Here is a 19,099-nt window from a genome sequence, read left to right on the forward strand (position 1 = left end):
TCCCACAACACTGATATTTCAGAATAGTCATGAACTAGACACACTTTTCACATTTCTGTCTACACATTATTTTGATTATTGGATTCAGGACCACACAAGTTGTCTGTTTGTTATTATGACTTCAGTCACATTCACTTCATGCAAATTCACTTGCTAATTAGATGAAAACCAGTTCACTCCTATTAAATATATACATATAAATATATGTGTATATATAATATAATGCATCTTATCCCGATGTTGCAATATTGTTTTTTTTTTAATCAATTGAAAGACATAAGTTATTTTAAGAGACGTGTATTCTTTGAAAATTACACTCATAATTAGAAGCTGTTCATATCCTATAATATCCTATTTTACAGCATGTTTTTCCCCCTGATAGATAATAAATGTTGGATTGATTGGACTCCACCACTGAGTATGGTACACTCTAGTCCCCCATTTGACAAAGCCATCAAGTCTACATAGCAGATGAAGATGAATTGTTTGGAGAAGCAAGCTCGACCTCAGCTCCATAAATAACCTGCTTACCATGGTGGTGCTACTGTACAGGTACATGGGGACTATAGCCACGGGGCGGACATATCGTTGGTGTGACCTGTGCAGGGGCCCAAGGAGTGAGGGGTCCCATTTCCACCTCTAAGGCTAGGTTCTCATTGTGTTTTAGTGTGAACGCTAACGGACAGCGTTGCACGGCGAAATTAACGCTGTGCAACGCGTCCGTTAGCGTTCCCATTGCCAGCAATGTTAAAGCGCATTGCTAGCGTGCCATTTTCGGCACGCGCTAGCGATGTGCCGTTCCTTTGTGGTGCGCCTCGGACTCTTGCAGCTTGCAGCGTCCGCGGCGCGCCCGAGGTCCGTTCCCCACTCTGGCAGATCGGGGATCTGCGCTAGCGGGGACGTTTAACGTGACCCCTAAAAAGACATTGCGTTAGTGCAATCCGCTAGCGCTTAGCGCTAAACGGATTGCCCTAACGCAATCTGAACCTAGCCTTAAACAAGTGGAATTATGAATTATGATGAACTACTACGGTAAACTGTAAAGGGTCTGTAGGGAGATAGACCGGGCTAGTGATATCACTTTCGTATCAGAGCCGGAACTGTTGGGGCTGTCACCATTGTTGCCGGGGGAAGCATTTTCTGACAGCACGAGACCTTTGCACTTGACTGTGGAGGGTGGGTCTCAGATAAAAGGGACGGCAAGCACAAGGACGCAGGCTTTGGCGGGAAGACAGCATGTAAGACAGGAGAAGGTTGACTCCCTCTCTGCAGTCCGGCACCAATGAGCCGGGCTGTATTTCACTCCCTCATTCCCCGTGCACAGAGACTGTGTACCTTCAGAGACCAATACCCCTACTGCTTCCATCTCTAGCAGTACAAAACGGACTGTACCGCTGACTTCCACCAGTGCACAACACAATATTTCCCAAACGGTGCACGTTGAGGCTGGTAACGTGACCACGGCCTCCTCTACGGGACTTCATCCATCCTTCGTGGTACCACAGACAGCCACCTGAACAGTTCCTCCTTCCAGGACCTCAAGACTACATGTGGAAAGACCAGGATACTTTGCCGCCGTAAGGAGACAGTGCTTCACATTTCTCCGGAATCAGTTCAGAGACTTTTCCCATCATCTACGACGCCATCATGGGATTTTCCAGCCTCCTCCATCTGGGAACCACAGGTTGATAAGTTAACCCATTATTTGAATCTATATTGTTCCTTATTAATTGCATATGCTTTGTTCTTCTATATTACTTTAATGAATTTCTCCCTGCGTGGAGTATCAACTGTTATAATACCTTTTCATAAAAAACCCGTTAACTCTTGTTCTGCCTCCTGCTCATCACTGCATCCTGTGTACCTGCTAGAACCTTACAGGCCCATGTACTGTTCTTGCACAGGAGCCCTCTTCTGTTTGTGTCCGCTAGTGCTATAGTCTACTGGTCAAGTGAATGTGGGGGGCTTAGTGGTGGGGACTACAGTTAACTAAAATATATACGGTACCTCAAAATTATGAATTTAATAATAAATGTTACCTCTACTTTTCCAATCTAATGTTTTATATTACTTGTTAAAAATAATATAAGAGCGCCCATTTATTTTTCTTGCATTATGTAGTGCATGTTATAAAAAAAAAAAATCCTTAATAATAAGAAATATTATAACTTTTGCTCAATGTAATATCTGTTTCTCGGATGGTGAAATGGAAACAAATACATACGAACCAATCTGCAGGCATCATGATATAGAGCAGGGGGAGATGAGCAGATTGATATATAGAGAAAACATTCAGCATATTCCGTGTTTTCATCCTTGAAACCTCTGCTCTTTCTGGGATCTTCAGTCCAGTGGGTGGTGGTCCTAGCAGTGGTTGACAGCTTTCTATGTATAAATGTGCATACACAGACAGCCGTCAATCAATGATACATTAGTTATGCTGACACATGTACAATGCCAAGCAAGCATTACAGTTACCAGTAGAGCTCAATTTCTATTCGGTGACATCATATTAAAACCACCGCTCGGGTCCCCATAAGGATGTGTGTATACTAGTGATGTCCGCTGTCAAACATCGCACCAATTTTGCACTTAGTTTCCACATCCTGTATGATAGGTAGAAGCATTCTCTTATTTGGCATTGTAAGACATTCTCAAGGACGAGCTGGGCCCCTTCATTCCTTCCTGACATCATTGTTTATAGGCCATGCTTTAAACTGTAAAATGTCTGCATTAGTAAAGGTTCACTTGCGGAGCATATTTATCACACACATTTACATTAGAAATCCCTCGGTGTGAATCACTTATCCATATTTCTTCACGTTCCCTAGTTTTCTATGGAGCATAAAGTATATATTTTTACGGGATTGAAATGCAATGTATATTTTGGTATATGCTTTATCTGCATAATCTGTTTGTACAGGGAGAATATCATGTCAAATCCATTATAAATATTTTCTCAGTGGTAGTTTAGACATCATGAAATGAAGCAGGCAATAAGTACGCAATACGTTTAGGATGCAGCCAAAATGCATATGAAACATTTAAAGGGAACCTATCACTTCCTACATTGCCTCTATAGCATTATATATGCCAATTTCTATATTTTAAAAAGGATTTTTTTATATTTTACTAATGCTGCTACGTTTTAAAAATAAACTGTTATTCCACAACTCAGTATATGCAAATTAATCAGGATTAGTTTGGTAACGTATAGGTCACTTGTGCCTTGGATTCTCCAATCGCGCCTCCCTTGGTATGAGCCCTACTATATTCGTCATTATAGGTCACCCTTGCATGAGATTTCCAACAGGCCTACCATGTTAATGGTGCTATCGGGAATGTAAGTCACAGCTAGGGGACGTGACTAGGGCATCCAAGGCAGGACTGGTCCTGACATCTTTTTAAGCTGCAGAATAAAATTATATTTTTAAGAGACAGCAATATTAGTGTGGTACCAAAAAGACCTTATTAGAATACAGAAATACTGTAGTGACAATTTGGGAATCTGAAAGATTCCTTTTAAAGGGAACCCGCCAGCTGATACATACTGCCTGATCCAGGGACTTCATGATAACAGCTACGTATGTTTGACTTTGATATGCTGCTTCGTTTCAGACAAAAGCATACTTTAGAAGTCACTGGGGACCAAACCATCACAAGGGAGACAAGTCAGACAGGCGGGTCCCCAGCAGCTCCTTTGCACCCGCTGCTACTGACTGACAGGTTTCTTCCTATACACACACAAGGAGACTTGTCACCCCAGCAGAGCAGGCAAAGAGATGCTGCCGCTGTCTGAGCCACACAGAAGACTAGCTGGACAGGCAGATCCCTTGATTTTAAATTATGCTTTATTCTGAAACGCTGCAGAGTTTGGGAGTCAAATGAACCTGGCTGAAATCATGCACTGTCTGATACATTCTGCCCGTGAATAATCTGTCCAGTGCGACGGGTCAGGAAGCAAATAAACTTTGATGCCTTACATACTAAAACCTATAAACCAAGGGTTACCTATATAATTACCCAATGATGAACCAAAACATAACTTACACAAACCTTGATGCATAAATCAGCACACTCCACTTATATGGATATTACAAATATTAGCGATAGCATTATACACTGCTCAAAAAAATAAAGTGAACACTTAAACAACAGAATATAACTCCAAGTAAATCAAACTTCTGTGAACTCAAACTGTGCACTTAGGAAGCAACACTGTTTGACAATCAATTTCACATGCTGTTGTGCAAATGGAATAGACAACAGATGGAAATTATTGGCAATTATCAAGATTCACTAAATAAAGGAGTGGTTTTGCAGGTGGGGACCACAGACCAAATCTCAGTACCAATGCTTTCTGGCTGATGTTTTGGTCACTTTTGAATGTTGGCTGATTTCACACTCGTGGTAGCATGAGACGGACTCTACAACCCACACAAGTGGCTCAGGTAGTGCAGCTCATCCAGGATGGCACATCAATGGGAGCTATGGCAAGAAGGTTTGCTGTGCCTGTCGGCGTAGAGTCCAGAGGCTTGAGGTGCTACCAGGAGACAGGCTAGCACACTAGGAGATGTGGAGGGGGTCATAGGAGGGCAACAACCCAGCAGCAGGACCACTACCTCAGCTTTTGTGCAAGGAGGAACAGGAGGAGTACTGCCAGAGCCCTGCAAAATGACCTCCAGGAGGCCACAAATGTGCATGTGTCTGCACAAACGGTTAGAAACCAACTCTATGAGGATGGTCTGAGTGCATGACGTCCACAGATGGGGCTTGTGCTCACAGCCCAACACCATGCAGGACGCTTGGCATTTGTCACAGAACACCAGGATTGGAAAATTCACCACTGGCGCCCTATGCTCTTCACAGATGAAAGCAGATTCACACTGAGCACATGTGACAGAGTCTGGAGACACCGTGGAGAGTGATCTGCTGCCTACAACATCCTTCAGCATGACCGGTTTTGCAGTGAGTCAGTAATGGTGTGAGGAGGCATTTCTTTGGAGGGCCGCACAGCCCTCCATGTGCTCGCCAGAGGTAGCCTAACTGCCATTAGGTACCGAGATGAGATCCTCAGACCCCTTGTGAGACCATATGCTGGTGCAGTTGGCCTTTGGTTCCTACTAATGCAGGACAATGCCAGACCTCATGTGGCTGGAGTGTGTCAGCAGTTCCTGCAAGATGAAGGCAATGAAGCTATGGACTGACCCGCCCATTCCCCAGACCTGAATCCGATTGAACACATCTGGGACATCATGTCTCGCACCATCCACCAACGTCACGTTGCACCACAGATGCTTTAGTCCAGGTCTGGGAGGAGATCCCTCAGGAGATCATCCACCGCCTCATCAGGAGCATGCCCAGGCATTGTAGGGAGATCATACAGGCATGTGGAGGCCACACACTACTGAGCATCATTTCCATTTTAATAGGGCATTTCCACTGAAGTTGGATCAGCATGTAACTTCATTTTCCACTTTGATTTTGAGCATCATTCCAACTCCAGACCTCCGTGAGATATTAGTTGTGATTTATGTTGATAATTTTTAGGTTTTATTGTTCACAACACATTCCAATATGTAATGAATAAAGATTTACAACTGGAATATTTCATTCAGTGATATCAAGGAAGTGGGATTTTAGTGTTCCCTTTATTTTTTGGAGCAGTGTAAATACAAGCTGTCCAAAGTTATAAAAATATATGAAAACAGTAATGCTGAAAGAGGTGATTCAATGTGAAAATTAAAAAAGGAAACACACCCTATAGAGCATAATATTTCCAGTAGATATGGTGACACTGTAACACAAGCAGATTAGCCAGAAGTGGAACACCGTTCAAATTCAAGTAATTACACAAATACTGTAAAAGCATAAATTAGTTAAAAAGTGGCCACCAAGTGAGATCCTGACATCAGTTTTGCCTGATGACTACCAAAGGTACTGTGTACAAGATGGCTATGCATGGCATGTTGAAGAAGGTAAGCCCTGTCTAAGCCGGTAAAGGTTATAATACTTAAACAAATTGATATTGACTTAAAAAAAATATTCCTATTTTAATAATCTGTTTCAGGCTCATTGAAAAAGCTGTACAGTAAAAGTATTTTACCAGGAAATGAATAGGCTAGGACCAGGTTTGTGTCCATCCAGTACCATGCCCAGTCATGTGATTCTTTAGGCTATATTTAAAGAGAAAAAAAACAGATCACAATTTATTAGTCGTTGTATTACTCACAGAAATATAATTTACCCCTCCCTGAGCTGCCAACCATTTCTTGGCAACTGTGGATCTCCTGTCTCCAGTCTTAACTGAATGCTGTTACAACTGGTGCACACAAATGATGGAGATCCTAACGGTCTAACTTTAATGTAATCCACCTTGATATGATTTTGCTTAGTATTCGAAGTTTATCTTCTAGTTTTGACCTGTGACCTGTCTTTTGAGTATGACTTTGTCGCATCCTTTAGCTTGTTGCATCCTGACCCCTGTCCTAGTGATGAACTCTGGCTTTAATCTTCACTTAGTCTTTGTTTCGTGATCAAAAAGGAAGTGGAAAAAGATAGAAAAGCAGTTAGATAGTGTAGTGAGGAAAGGATATGGAATTTTTAATTTAAGTATATTAGAAAATAGTTTATATTACAGCACTAAATAGATAGAGATTTAGGAGAAAGATTACTTTGGACATCGGACCACTCTTTAAGTATTGAACAATAAGTATGTAGAAGGCACAAAACCTATTTTAGGATATATTAACGCACAAAATATAAATATATTACATAAATATAGCACAACCTATTCATTTTTATGTAAATATTGAGCACTTAATCCAGACAGAGAAGGCATGAGCCAAAATCACAAAGCATAAAGATGCAAATCTGTTAAAATGAACAATTTTGACTGTTTGTAATGCTTCTCCACAAGAGAAAATTCAGTCACTGGCAAAATGTCATCTAGTTAAACTTTCACTGATTTGCTTAAAAAAAAAAAAAAAAATTCCTGTCCATATGCATTTTAAATGAAAATGAACATCATGGAGGGAAGAAGTCCCCTGCCCATGACCCCAGTTGATGAGCTAGGATGGAGAGCTGAACAGACAGTGCCATATAATTCAACATCTGTCGAAAAGAACCATATATTTGTCATAATTCCACAAATATTGAGGAAATCCAGTTAATTAATAAAAATCATGTGTTTGTTGCTTGCTCACACAATTCATGTAGCTGGAAATCGTCTAGGACATGATGACAAACGGCTTATATCCGCAGTGGTGGTGGTGTGAATTGATGTGAACCATTGGTATCCCAGTGATGTAACGCTCAGTGAGTGATTAGAGTACACGATCTTGCCTGTCATGTCCATTACAAAGGAAAACAGTTGATACATTAAACACAGTTGTTACATTCTTTCCTGAGTGAGCATTCAAGAAGTCTCTTTGATGTGCTGAAATCAATTGAGCAATCTTTATATATTTTCAAAGAAAAAAATATGAATTATAGAAATGAATGAGCATATATTACTATGTCAGATTTCTACAGTTGACCTCTTTTGCACTAGCAGAGGAAAATCCTATTTAAAGGTTTACTAGATTCAGCATTTTTAAGTAAAAGTACTACATCATTCTTCTTCTACTATTTATTATTTGGCAATAAGTAGTATGTGCTAAGGATGAGGCAAAATGCTGAGTTGCCAAAAAATATATAAGTACCCTAATCTGTAATCCAATGACAATGCTGATAGTAAAATGTAAAACTTATGGAGATGTGCCACAAAGAAATAATCTACTGTGCCATGTAAAAATAATTTTATAAATAATTTATTTAGTTATTTTATTTAGTAAAATAATTTAAAAAAATTTAGGCATTTATTGATTAAAAATAATAATAAACACAAGCATATTCATCAGATCCAGCACAGGCCGCACAGGAGTTCTGCACTGGCTCCAAATGTAGTTGGCCCCATTCAGTAGTCACAGGACTGCTTCAGCCTGCGATTGGCTGCAGCGGTTAGATTCGGAGAGCACATTATGGGCTGTTTCTCTGATGACATGTTCTTCTTGTCATTCGCCTGCTGCAGCCTGTAAGTGCTGTGACTTCTGAAAGGGGTAGACACTGCTTCCAGGGCTGGAGCATAACTCTGGAGTAGAAGGTTAGTATGCCTCTGTTTATTTTTTTTTAATCAATCCATGCCTTAAAAAATAACTGTCAGTAAACCTCTTTAAGGCCTCTCTGCATGGTCCAGTAATCAGCCAACAAGTCTTGATAAAAATGTATGATTGCAATCCTTAGCCCATGTGAACATACCACAGATCAGCAAAAACGCAGTCATTTGAGAAATGGATCATTTATGTAGATTCTAAACTCATTGTTGCTGGCAGCACATTTACTCCTATAAAAAGGACATGCTGTTGACAATCTGCAAACTGTGTCGGGATCAAACAATTGTTTGTCCACATACAGATGGCATCTGCCTATATAAAAAGGCTTTAAACGTACATTGATTGACATGTTTTGGCATTAACTGATGCCCTGGAATGGCAAAAATCTGCCTGTGTAAACCCAGCTTTCGGGCTCATTCACACAGGCAAATGGCCAGCATATAACCTAAACGAATGCTATCTGGTGTTTCACTGGATAGCACTCACTCCAATGTTATATTATGAAGAAGTGGCGACTAGCCAGTGGTGTACCACCAATGGCAGCAGGCCACGTGACTGCTATGAGGCCCTGAGGGGTGAAGGGGCCCACCAGAGTCAGACCGCAATGGCTGTGCCAGGGGCGGACATACCGACCAGGGCCCAGAGGCTCTGAGGGGCCCCTGCAGGGCGACTAATAATGAGAGCAATCTGGCCTGTTTATCTGGCTCTGGAGGGCCCCAGGCCAGATTGCTCTTATGTGCGGCGGGCAGGGAGAGATCCCTGTAGCTCCGCTGCCTACAAGTGAAAATAGCAGCAGAGCTGCAGCGATCTGTCCTGCTCCCTGCCCGTGCTTTCTGTCTCACACAGCAGTCAGTGGCACGGCTGGATGACATCATCATTCAGCGCCGTGGACGCTGTGCCAGTGAGAGGAAGCTGCTGGTGACAGTGATGCTGTGGCTGCGGGAGAGCATGCAGAGAGGTGAGAGGTGCTGTCTGTTGTGTGTTTATGTGTGTGTGTGTGTACGTGCAGAGATGAGTGGAGGTGTGTGTGTGTACGTGTGTGCATGCGTAGCGCTGTGGGAAAACATGCAGAGAGGTGAATGGTGCTGTGAGCAATGATGGGTGTTGTGAACTCTATTTTTAGGCTCCCTCTAGTGGTCACAAGTGGTACTGTGTAGTGTTGTCTTTCTGCAGGTTGGCTGCATCAGCTGGTTCGTTATCCTTGGTTGGTTTCCTATTTAGCTCACCTGGATACTTAGTTCCTTGCCTGCTATCAATGTATTCAGTGCTCTTCAGATTCCTTGTGATTACCTTGCTCCCAGCCTCTCCAAGACAAGCTAAGTTTTTGTTCGTTCATTTTTTGATTATCAGCATTCATCATGTTTCTTGTCCAGCTTGCTAAGATGTGATCTCCTCGCTTGCTGGTTGCTCTAGGGGACTGAGTTTCTCCCCCCACACCGTTAGTTGGTGCGGGGGTTCTTGAAATCTCAGTGTGGATATTTTGTAAGGGTTTTTTACTGACCGCACAGACCCCTTTACTATTTTCTGCTATCTAGTATTAGTGGGCCTCATTTGCTGAATCTGTTTTCACCCCTGTGTATGTGCCTTCCTCTTACCTCACCGTTATTATCTGTTGGGGGCTTCTATATCTTTGGGGATTATTTCTCTGGAGGCAAGAGAGGTCTTTCTTTCTCTCTAGGGGTAGTTAGTTCCTCAGGCTGGCTCGAGACGTCTAGGATTTTTAGGCACGTTCACCGGCTACTTCTTGTGTGTTTGGATAGGTTCAGATTTGCGGTCAGTCCAGTTTGCCACCTCCCTAGAGCTTGTCCTATGTTTGTTACTTAGCTGGAGTAATTCGTGATCCTCAACCACTAAGGATCATAACAGATGGGGTGATGGGGAGAAGATAATGATAGGGGTGATGGAGAGGGTAACATGGAGTGACGGAGAGGGCAACGATGAGGGGTGGGGAGGAGGAAATGATGGAGGTGGTGGAATGGGCAATGATGGTGTGGTGGGGAGAATTCTATGATGGAGGTTGTGGAATGGGCAATGATGGGGTGTTGGGGAGAAAGCAATGATAGAGGTTGTGGAAAAGGCAATGATGGGGGTGCTGGTGGAGAAGGCAATGATGGGGGTGGGGGAGAGGACAATAATGGGATGCGGGGGAAGGAGGACAATGAGGGGTGTGGGGGATTGGGAAGGGAGGAAGGGGGATTTATAATGGATTTAGGAATGGGGAGGTGGATGAATACTTTATTATCGCTTATTATGTTTAACACAGTCCCTTAGTATATAGTGTACTCACTTATTATACATAGCACAGTGCCTAAGTATATAGTGTACTCACTTATTATGTATAGTACAGTCCCTTAGTATATAGTGTACTCCCTTATTATGTATAACGCCATCCCTCATATATAGTGTACTCACTTATTATGCCTCACAGTCCCTTAGTATATAGTGTACTCACTTATTATGTATAACACCATCCTTCGTTACATAGTTTCCTCTTTTATTATGTATAACACCGCCCCTTATTACGTACCATCCTCTCTGGTTATATATAATTACGTCCCTTGTTATATAGTTTTCTCTGCTGTTATGTGCAGTGCTGTTTCTTACATAGTGTATTCTTATTATTTTTGTTATTCACAGCTCCTTCTTTTATTACATAGTCCGCTCTCTTGTTAGACATAAAATGACTGCTGATGGAGGAGCCGGTGACCAGTCTACCAGTCCATCATCTCCTCCATTCGAAAAGAAGCTTTCCCATGCTCCATCAGCCATCATTGCATTATATATCTAACAAGAAAGGATGGTATGTAATAAAAAACAGGGCTCTATATAATTCAATATGTAAGGAACAGTTCTGTACATAGCAAGAGAGGGCTCTTTACACATACCGTGCCTGGGTTAGAAAGGGAAATTGTTAACAGGCCATGCCCATTACAAGATGAATCGGACATGGAGTGCACAGATGCACAGCCACAGCTAGATTATTATGCTGTTCCATTGACTCAGATCACAACATTGCCCTCGCAGTGTACTGAGCCAGAATCTGACCCTGATGAGACTATGGTGCCCTGTCCCGAATGCTATAGCACCGGCTTACACGGTGACAGAGGAAGGTGCACAGGACATAGAAGAGGAGGTGATAGATGACCCAGTTGTTGACCCCGATTGGCAGCCATTGGGGAAACAGGGTGCCGCTGGCAGTAGCTCTGAAGCGGAGGAGGAGGAGCCTCAGCAGGCATCAACATCGCAACAGCTTTCATCTGGCAGGCCCATATCTGGCCAAAAACGTGTGTCAAAACCAAAAACAGTTGTAGGACAGTGTGGCCATCCGGTTAAAGTAGCACAGTGTGCAATGCCTGAAAAGGTATTCGATAGTAGGAAGAGTGCAGTCTGGCAATTTTTTAACCAAGATCCGAATGATCAGTGCAAAGTGATCTGTAAGAAATGCTCAAGGACCTGTAGCAGAGGTCAGAATGTCAAAAATTTAAATACAACTTGCATGCGTAGACATTTAACCACCATGCACTTGCAAGCCTGGACTAACTACCTAACGTCCTGTAACATTGTTGCACCCGCTCACAATGAAGCTAGTCAGCAACGCTACATTCCTTCCTTCACTGTAAGCCCACCGTTTACGACACCACCTGCAGCAAATGTGGAGGTATTGTCGCAAGGCCAAAGCAGTCAGAGAATCACCAGGCTCTTGGTAGCAAACACTGTTGTGAATTCCGTTCTTGGGCTCCATCCTGTGGTTGCGAATGGTATTTTTGGGAGTTCTGCTCTTGGGCTCCCTCTGGTGGTTTCAAGTGGAACTTAGCAGCTGCGTTCACTAATCGGTTTCCTGGCCTTGTTATTTAACTGGGCTCTTGGCTTTAGTGGATGCCAGCTGTCAATGTATTTCCTGTGGATTCAGTCCTTTCCTGGAAGTTCTCTGTTGGCCAGTCCATTTTCAGCTTAAGATAAGTCTGCTACTTTTTGGGTGTTTCCCTGCTTGTGACCTTCTGTTCAGTTCAATTTATGTCTCTTTTGTCCAGCTTGTCATTATGAAATATCCTGGCTAGTTGGAAGCTCTGGGGTCAATATTTGTGGGGGGCTATCTTCCTTTGGGGGTTTCTCTGAGGCGAGATAGCTTTCCGTTTCCATCTTTAGGGGTAGCTAGTTCTTAGGCTGTGCAGAGGCGTCTAGGCAGAGTTAGGTACGCTCCACGGCTATTTCTAGTGTTGTCATTAGGAGTAGGGATTGCGGTCAGTAAAGTTACCACCTGCTCAGAGCTAGTCCTATTTTTGTTTTACCCACCAGGTCATTTCAGTGCTGCTCCGTAGTGAGTCCATGATTGGTTTTGCCCACCAGGTCATCTCAGTACCGCTCCGTACCCACCAGGTCATAACAGTACAGCTGGCCCACAATGTGTTAAATGCATCTCAAAAGAGGGAAGAGAAATTTCTGAGTCATTTTTTTTTGTGTTGCTTGTTTTGTCCTTTTTTTTCCCTTGATTTTTGGATGGTGCAGGAGCTTGGTGCTGATATGGAGGTTCAGGATCTGTCTGTGCGTGTTGATCATCTCGCTGCAAGGGTACAGAGTATCCAAGACTATGTTGTTCAAACTCCTGTTTCTGAGCCTAGAATTCCTATTCCTGATGTGTTTTCTGGGGATAGATCTAGGTTTTTGAATTTTAAAAATAATTGCAGATTATTTTTTGCTCTGAGACCCCGTTCCTCTGGTGACCCCATTCAGCAGGTGAAGATTGTTATTTCTCTGTTGCGTGGTGACCCGCAGGACTGGGCATTCTCCCTTGAGCCAGGGAATCCTGCATTGCTCAATATAGATTCGTTTTTTCAAGCACTTGGACTGCTTTATGATGAACCCAATTCTGTGGATCAGGCAGAAAAAATTTTGCTGGCTCTGTGTCAGGGTCAGGAAGCAGTAGAGATATATTGTCAGAAATTTAGAAAGTGGTCTGTGCTTACAAAATGGAATGAGGATGCCCTGGCAGCTATTTTCAGAAAGGGTCTTTCTGAAGCTCTTAAAGATGTTATGGTGGGGTTTCCCACGCCTGCTGGTTTGAACGAATCAATGTCTCTGTCCATTCAGGTTGATCGGCGCTTACGTGAACGTAAGGAGGTGCACCATATGGCGGTGTCCTCTGGGCAGAGTTCTGAGCCTATGCAATGCGATAGAGTTTTGACGAGAGCAGAACGGCAGGAGTTCAGACGTCAGAATGGGCTGTGTTTTTACTGTGGTGATGCTACTCATGCTATCTCTGACTGCCCGAAGCGAACTAAGAGGGTTGCTAGGTCGGTTACCATCAGTACTTTACAGCCTAAATTTCTCTTGTCTGTTACCCTGATTTGCTCATTGTCATCCTTTTCTGTAATGGCATTTGTGGATTCTGGCGCTGCCCTGAACTTAATGGACCTGGAATTTGCCAAGCGCTGTGGTTTTTCCTTGGAGCCGTTGCAGAGTCCTATTCCCTTGAGGGGGATTGATGCTACGCCATTGGCCAAGAATAAACCTCAGTACTGGACACAGTTAGCCATGAACATGGCTCCAGCACATCAGGAAAATATTCGCTTTTTGGTGTTGCATAATTTGCATGATGTGGTTGTGCTGGGGTTTCCATGGTTACAGGTACATAATCCAGTGCTGGATTGGAAATCCATGTCCGTGACTAGTTGGGGTTGTCAGGGGATACATAGTGACATTCCTCTGATGTCAATTTCCTCGTCCCCTTCTTCTGAGGTTCCTGAGTTTTTGTCAGATTTCCAGGATATATTTGAGGAGCCTAAATCCAGTCCTCTGCCTCCTCATAGGGACTGTGATTGCGCTATTAATTTGATTCCTGGCTGTAAGTTCCCTAAGGGTTGACTTTTCAATCTGTCTGTGCCAGAGCATACCGCTATGCGGACTTATGTAAAAATAACAAAAGATGCAGCACTCACCAGATTCTTGCTGAAGATAGTGGTAAAGTTACCACCTCCTCAGAGCTAGTCCTATTTTTGTTTTACCCACCAAGTAATTTCAGTGCTGCTCCGTAGTGAGTCCATGATTGGTTTTGCCCACCAGGTCATCTCAGTACCGCTCCATACCCACCAGGTCATAACAAAACACTGTATGTAGGCCAACAGCAAGAATACCATCACCAACCCTCTCTGTCTGCCATGTCCACCACCACCCCCGCTAGTTCCACCATATGCAGCTCTCCAGTCCAGCTCACCCTACAAGAGACTCTCGTTAGGAAAAGGAAGTACTCATCCTCTCACCCGCGTACACAGGGTTTGAACGCCCACATTGCTAGACTAATATCGTTGGAGATGATGCCCTACCGGTTGGTTGAAAGTAAAGCTTTCAAAGCCCTGATGGCCTACGCAGTACCACGCTATGACCTACCCAGTAGACACTTCTTTGCGAGAAAAGCCATCCCAGCTCTCCACCAGCATGTCAAAAACCGCATTGTCCATGCACTCAGGCAATCTGTCAGTAGAAAGGTGCACCCCACAACAGATGCATGGACCAGTAGGCATGGCCAGGGATGTTATGTGTCCATCACGGCACACTGGTTTATTGTGGTGGATGCAAGGTCCACAGGGGACAGCCATATTGGGACAGTTCTGCCTAGCCCACGGTCTTGGAAACAGTTGGCTGTAGGCGTTCACCACCCCTCCTCCTCCTCATCCTCCAGCAGAAGCGAGAGCTTGTCCACAGACCGCAGTCGCATGACCACTCCATCCGCAGCTGCCAGTGTTGCACACGAGGTGTCCCATTATGGAACAGCTAGTGGTAAGCATCAGCAGGCTGTGTTGGAAATGAAGTGTTTAGGCGACAACAGACACACCGTGGAAGATCTGTCCGAGTTCTTGCAGCAAGAAACTCAGTCATGGCTGGGCAGTGTACATCTTGAGGCAGGCAAGGTAGTCAGTGATAACGGAAGGAATTTTATGGCTGCCATAGCCCTTTCACAACTGAAACACATTCCTTGCCTGGCTCACACCTTGAACCTGGTGGTGCAGTGCTTCCTGAAAAGTTATCCGGGGTTACCCGCCCTGCTCCTGAAGGTGCGAAGACTTTGCTCGCACATCCGCCGTTCGCCCGTACACTCTCCAGCCATATGCAGAACCATCAGCGATCTTTGAAGCTTCCCCAGCACCGCCTAATAATCGACGTTGCAACAAGGTGGAACTCCACACTGCACATGCTTCAGAGGCTGTGCGAACAGAGGCGTGCTGTTATGTATTTGTGGGAGGATACACATACACGGGCAGGCAGTTGGATGGCAGACATGGAGTTGTCAGGTGTGCAGTGGTCGAAGCTACAAGACCTGTGTCAAGTCCTTCAGTGTTTTGAGGAATGCACACGCCTGGTTAGTGCAGACAATGCCATCATAAGCATGAGCATCCCCCTAATGCGTCTGCTGATGCAAAGTTTGACGCACATAAAGGAGCAGGCGTCTGCAGCCGAGGACGAGGGAAGTCTTGATGACAGTCAGCCATTGTCTGCTCAGGGAACTCTCCTGGACGAGGTGGCGGACGAAGAGGAGGAGGACGAGGAGGATGGTGGGGATGAATATTTATGGGAGGAGGAAGCTTCTCAGGGGACAATAGAAACTGGTGGCGTTGCAAGGTCAGGTACAGGGTTTTTGAGGGAGACAAGTGATGTTGATTTGCCAGAAAGTGCTCCTCAACCCAGCACAAGCAGTGAATTGACACCTGGAACATTGGCCCACATGGCGGATTATGCCTTGCGTATCCTAAAAAGGGACCACCGCATTATCAAAATGATGACCGATGACGATTACTGGTTGGCCTGCCTCCTGGATCCACGCTATAAAGGGAAATTACAAAATATCATGCCACATGAGAACCTTGAGCAAATATTGGCTACCAAACAAGCAACTCTTGTAGACCGCTTGGTTCACGCATTCCCAGCACACAGCAGCGGTGATGGTTCTCACACGAGCTGCAGGGGGCAACATGGTAGAGGTGTTAGAGGTGCACAAATCAGAAGTGGCGTTGGACAGAGGTTTTATGACCAGGTTGTGGAGTGATTTCGCAATGACCGCAGACACGACAGGTACTGCAGCATCAATTCAAAGTGACAGGAGACAACATTTGTCCAGTATGGTTACTAACTATTTTTCCTCCCTTATCGATGTTCTCCCTCACACGTCATTCACATTTGAATACTGGGCATCCAAAATAGACACCTGACCTGAATTGGCAGAATATGCTTTACAGGAGCTTGCTTGCCCAGCTGCTAGTGTGCTATCAGAAAGAGTATTCAGTGCTGCTGGTTCAATACTGACCGAAAAAAGGACTCGTCTGGCTACCCAAAATGTTGATGATCTAACCTTCATTAAAATGAACCAATCATGGATTTCTAAATATTTTGCCCCACCTTTCCCTGCTGACACCTAGCTTTCCTGTAAAAAGGTCTTGCTTTTGGACTCGTCTTACTGACTGCTCCAATTTCTCCATTTGCAGCTGCTGTATGTCCATCATAGGCCATTTTTATACCTCCCTAAATGGGCTGACTCCCCCCACGGAGCCGTGGTCACCACTTGGCGCAAGCACCCGTGCGAGTGCCGTTTGGCTGAACAGGTGGGTGTGCCCAATTTTGGGTGATGGTACTGGCACAGGGTCCCTCATAGTACAATGAAGTGTCTCTGGCAGTGGTGGTGCACACCCAACGTCAGACACACCGTCGTAACATGAGGGGCCCTGGGCCAGTACCACCGCCCACGAGAGAGTGTTCCACCCCAGCTCAAACAGTGCTCTACCACTTGCGAAATTACCTCTCACTGCTCCACCAGTGTTTAGTCTGTGCTGTTAAATGGCACTGCCAATACCAATTTGTTGACATGATTGATGCTAGTAAAAATATTCAGGGGCCCTGTCCTACATTTACACCAGTTAATACTTTGCGCCAACTACCACTGTCTGCAAGTCAGCAGAGGAGCCCACCCCTGTACCTAGGTATGCCACCTGTTTATTTGTGAATTTTTTATTTTGCCAGACATTAACCTCACTTTATTATTTTGGCCTACTAACTGTGTCAGACACTCCTTACAGTTGTCCTCCACTGAACAAAGCTAGGCCGCCTGCGTACTCCTGTAACCTATTTTTAACTGCATTTTGCCTATTACTTTCTTGGCCCTACTAACTGTGTCTGCCCCTCTGTGCAATTGTCCTCCGCTGACCACACCAATGCTGCCTGTGTACCCCTGTAACCTATTTAAACCTGCATAGAGCCTCCTTTTTTATTTTAGGCCTAGTAGGTCTGCGCCACTCCTTCCAATTGTCCTCCGCTGACCACATCAATGCTGCCTGTGTACCCCTGTAACCTATTTAAACCTGCATAGAGCCTACTTTTTTATTTTAGGCCTAGTAAGTCTGTCTGCGGTCCCTCCTTGCAATCGTCCTCCGCTGACCACGCCAATGCTGCCTGTGTACCCCTGTAACCTATTTAAACCTGCAAAGAGCCTCCTTTTTTTTATTTTAGGCCTAGTAGGTCTGCGCCACTCCTTCCAATTGTCCTCCGCTGACCACACGAATGCTGCCTGTGTACCCCTGTAACCTATTTAAACCTGCGTAGAGCCTACTTTTTTATTTTAGGCCTAGTAAGTCTGTCTGCGGTCCCTCCTTGCAATCGTCCTCCGCTGACCACACCAATGCTGCCTGTGTACCCCCGTAACCTATTTAAACCTCCATAGAGCCTACTCTTTTATTTTAGGCCTAGTAAGTCTGTCTGCGGTCCCTCCTTGCAATCGTCCTCCGCTGACCACACCAATGCTGCCTGTGTACCCCTGTAACCTATTTAAACCTGCATAGAGCCTCCTTTTTTTATTTTAGGCTTAGTAAGTCTGCGCCACTCCTTCCAATTGTCCTTCGCTGACCACATCAATGCTGCCTGTGTACCCCTGTAACCTATTTAAACCTGCATAGAACCTACTTTTTTATATTAGACCTAGTAAGTCTGTCTGCGGTCCCTCCTTGCAGTCGTCCTCCGCTGACCACACCAATGCTGCCTGTGTACCCCTGTAACCTATTTAAACCTGCATAGAGCCTACTTTTTTATTTTAGGCCTAGTAAGTCTGTCTGCGGTCCCTCCTTGCAATCGTCCTCCGCTGACCACACCAATGCTGCCTGTGTACCCCTGTAACCTTTTTTAAACTGCATTGAGCCAACTTTTTTGTTTAAGGCCTACTACCTGTGTCTGTCTGCGCCACTCAATACACGTGTCCTCCTCTGAAAAAAGCTGAGCTTCAATTGTCAGGTTTTCAGCCTATAGGAATTTGAAAACTGCATTGGGGCTACTAGTTTGGTTGGTCCTACTAACGGTGTCTGCCGCTCCTTGGTGTTCTCCAGGTTTTTTTTCCTGAGCTTCAATCTTCAGGCTTTTGGCCTATATTTTTAATATGAAACTGCATTTGGGATACTAGTTTGGTTGGGCCTACTAACGGTCTCTGCCACTCCTTGGTGTTCTCCTCCACTGAACAAAGCTGAGCTTCAATCTTCAGGCTTTCGGCCTATATCACATATTAAACTGCATTTGGCCTACTAGTTTGGTTGGGGCCTACTAACGGTGTCTGCTGCTCCTTGGTGTTCTCCTCCACTGTACAAAGCTGAGCTTCAATCTTCAGGCTTTCGGCCTATATTTACAAAATTTAAACTGCATTTGGCCTACTAGTTTGGTTGGGCCCTACTAACGGTGTCTGCCGCTCTTTGGTGTTCTCCTCCACTAAACAAAGCAGTGCCGCCTGTTTACTCCTGTTACTAATTTTTAACTTTATTTGGCCCACTTTATTATTTGGGCCTACTAACTGTGTCTGCCTCTCATTACAGTTGTCCTCCACTGAACAAAGCAATGCCACCTGGTTAGTCCTGTTACCAATTTTGAACTGCATTTAGCCTACTTTATTCTTTGGGACTATATCTGTGTTTCCTCGTCATCCT

The 19,099-nt window shown here is 44.5% G+C and overlaps 1 long non-coding RNA gene across 1 annotated transcript; it reads left to right on the forward strand.

The window, feature by feature from the left end:
• The first annotated feature begins 386 nt into the window (after positions 1-386).
• On the forward strand, positions 387-1,829 carry LOC143773716 (uncharacterized). The gene is made up of 2 exons (XR_013215327.1): positions 387-552; positions 1,535-1,829. It is a non-coding gene; the product is annotated as an uncharacterized LOC143773716 (long non-coding RNA).
• Positions 1,830-19,099: the final 17,270 nt, after the last annotated feature.

This window comes from Ranitomeya variabilis, chromosome 5 (genome assembly GCF_051348905.1).
Source record: "Ranitomeya variabilis isolate aRanVar5 chromosome 5, aRanVar5.hap1, whole genome shotgun sequence".
In the NCBI taxonomy this organism is placed as follows: Eukaryota; Metazoa; Chordata; class Amphibia; order Anura; family Dendrobatidae; genus Ranitomeya; species Ranitomeya variabilis.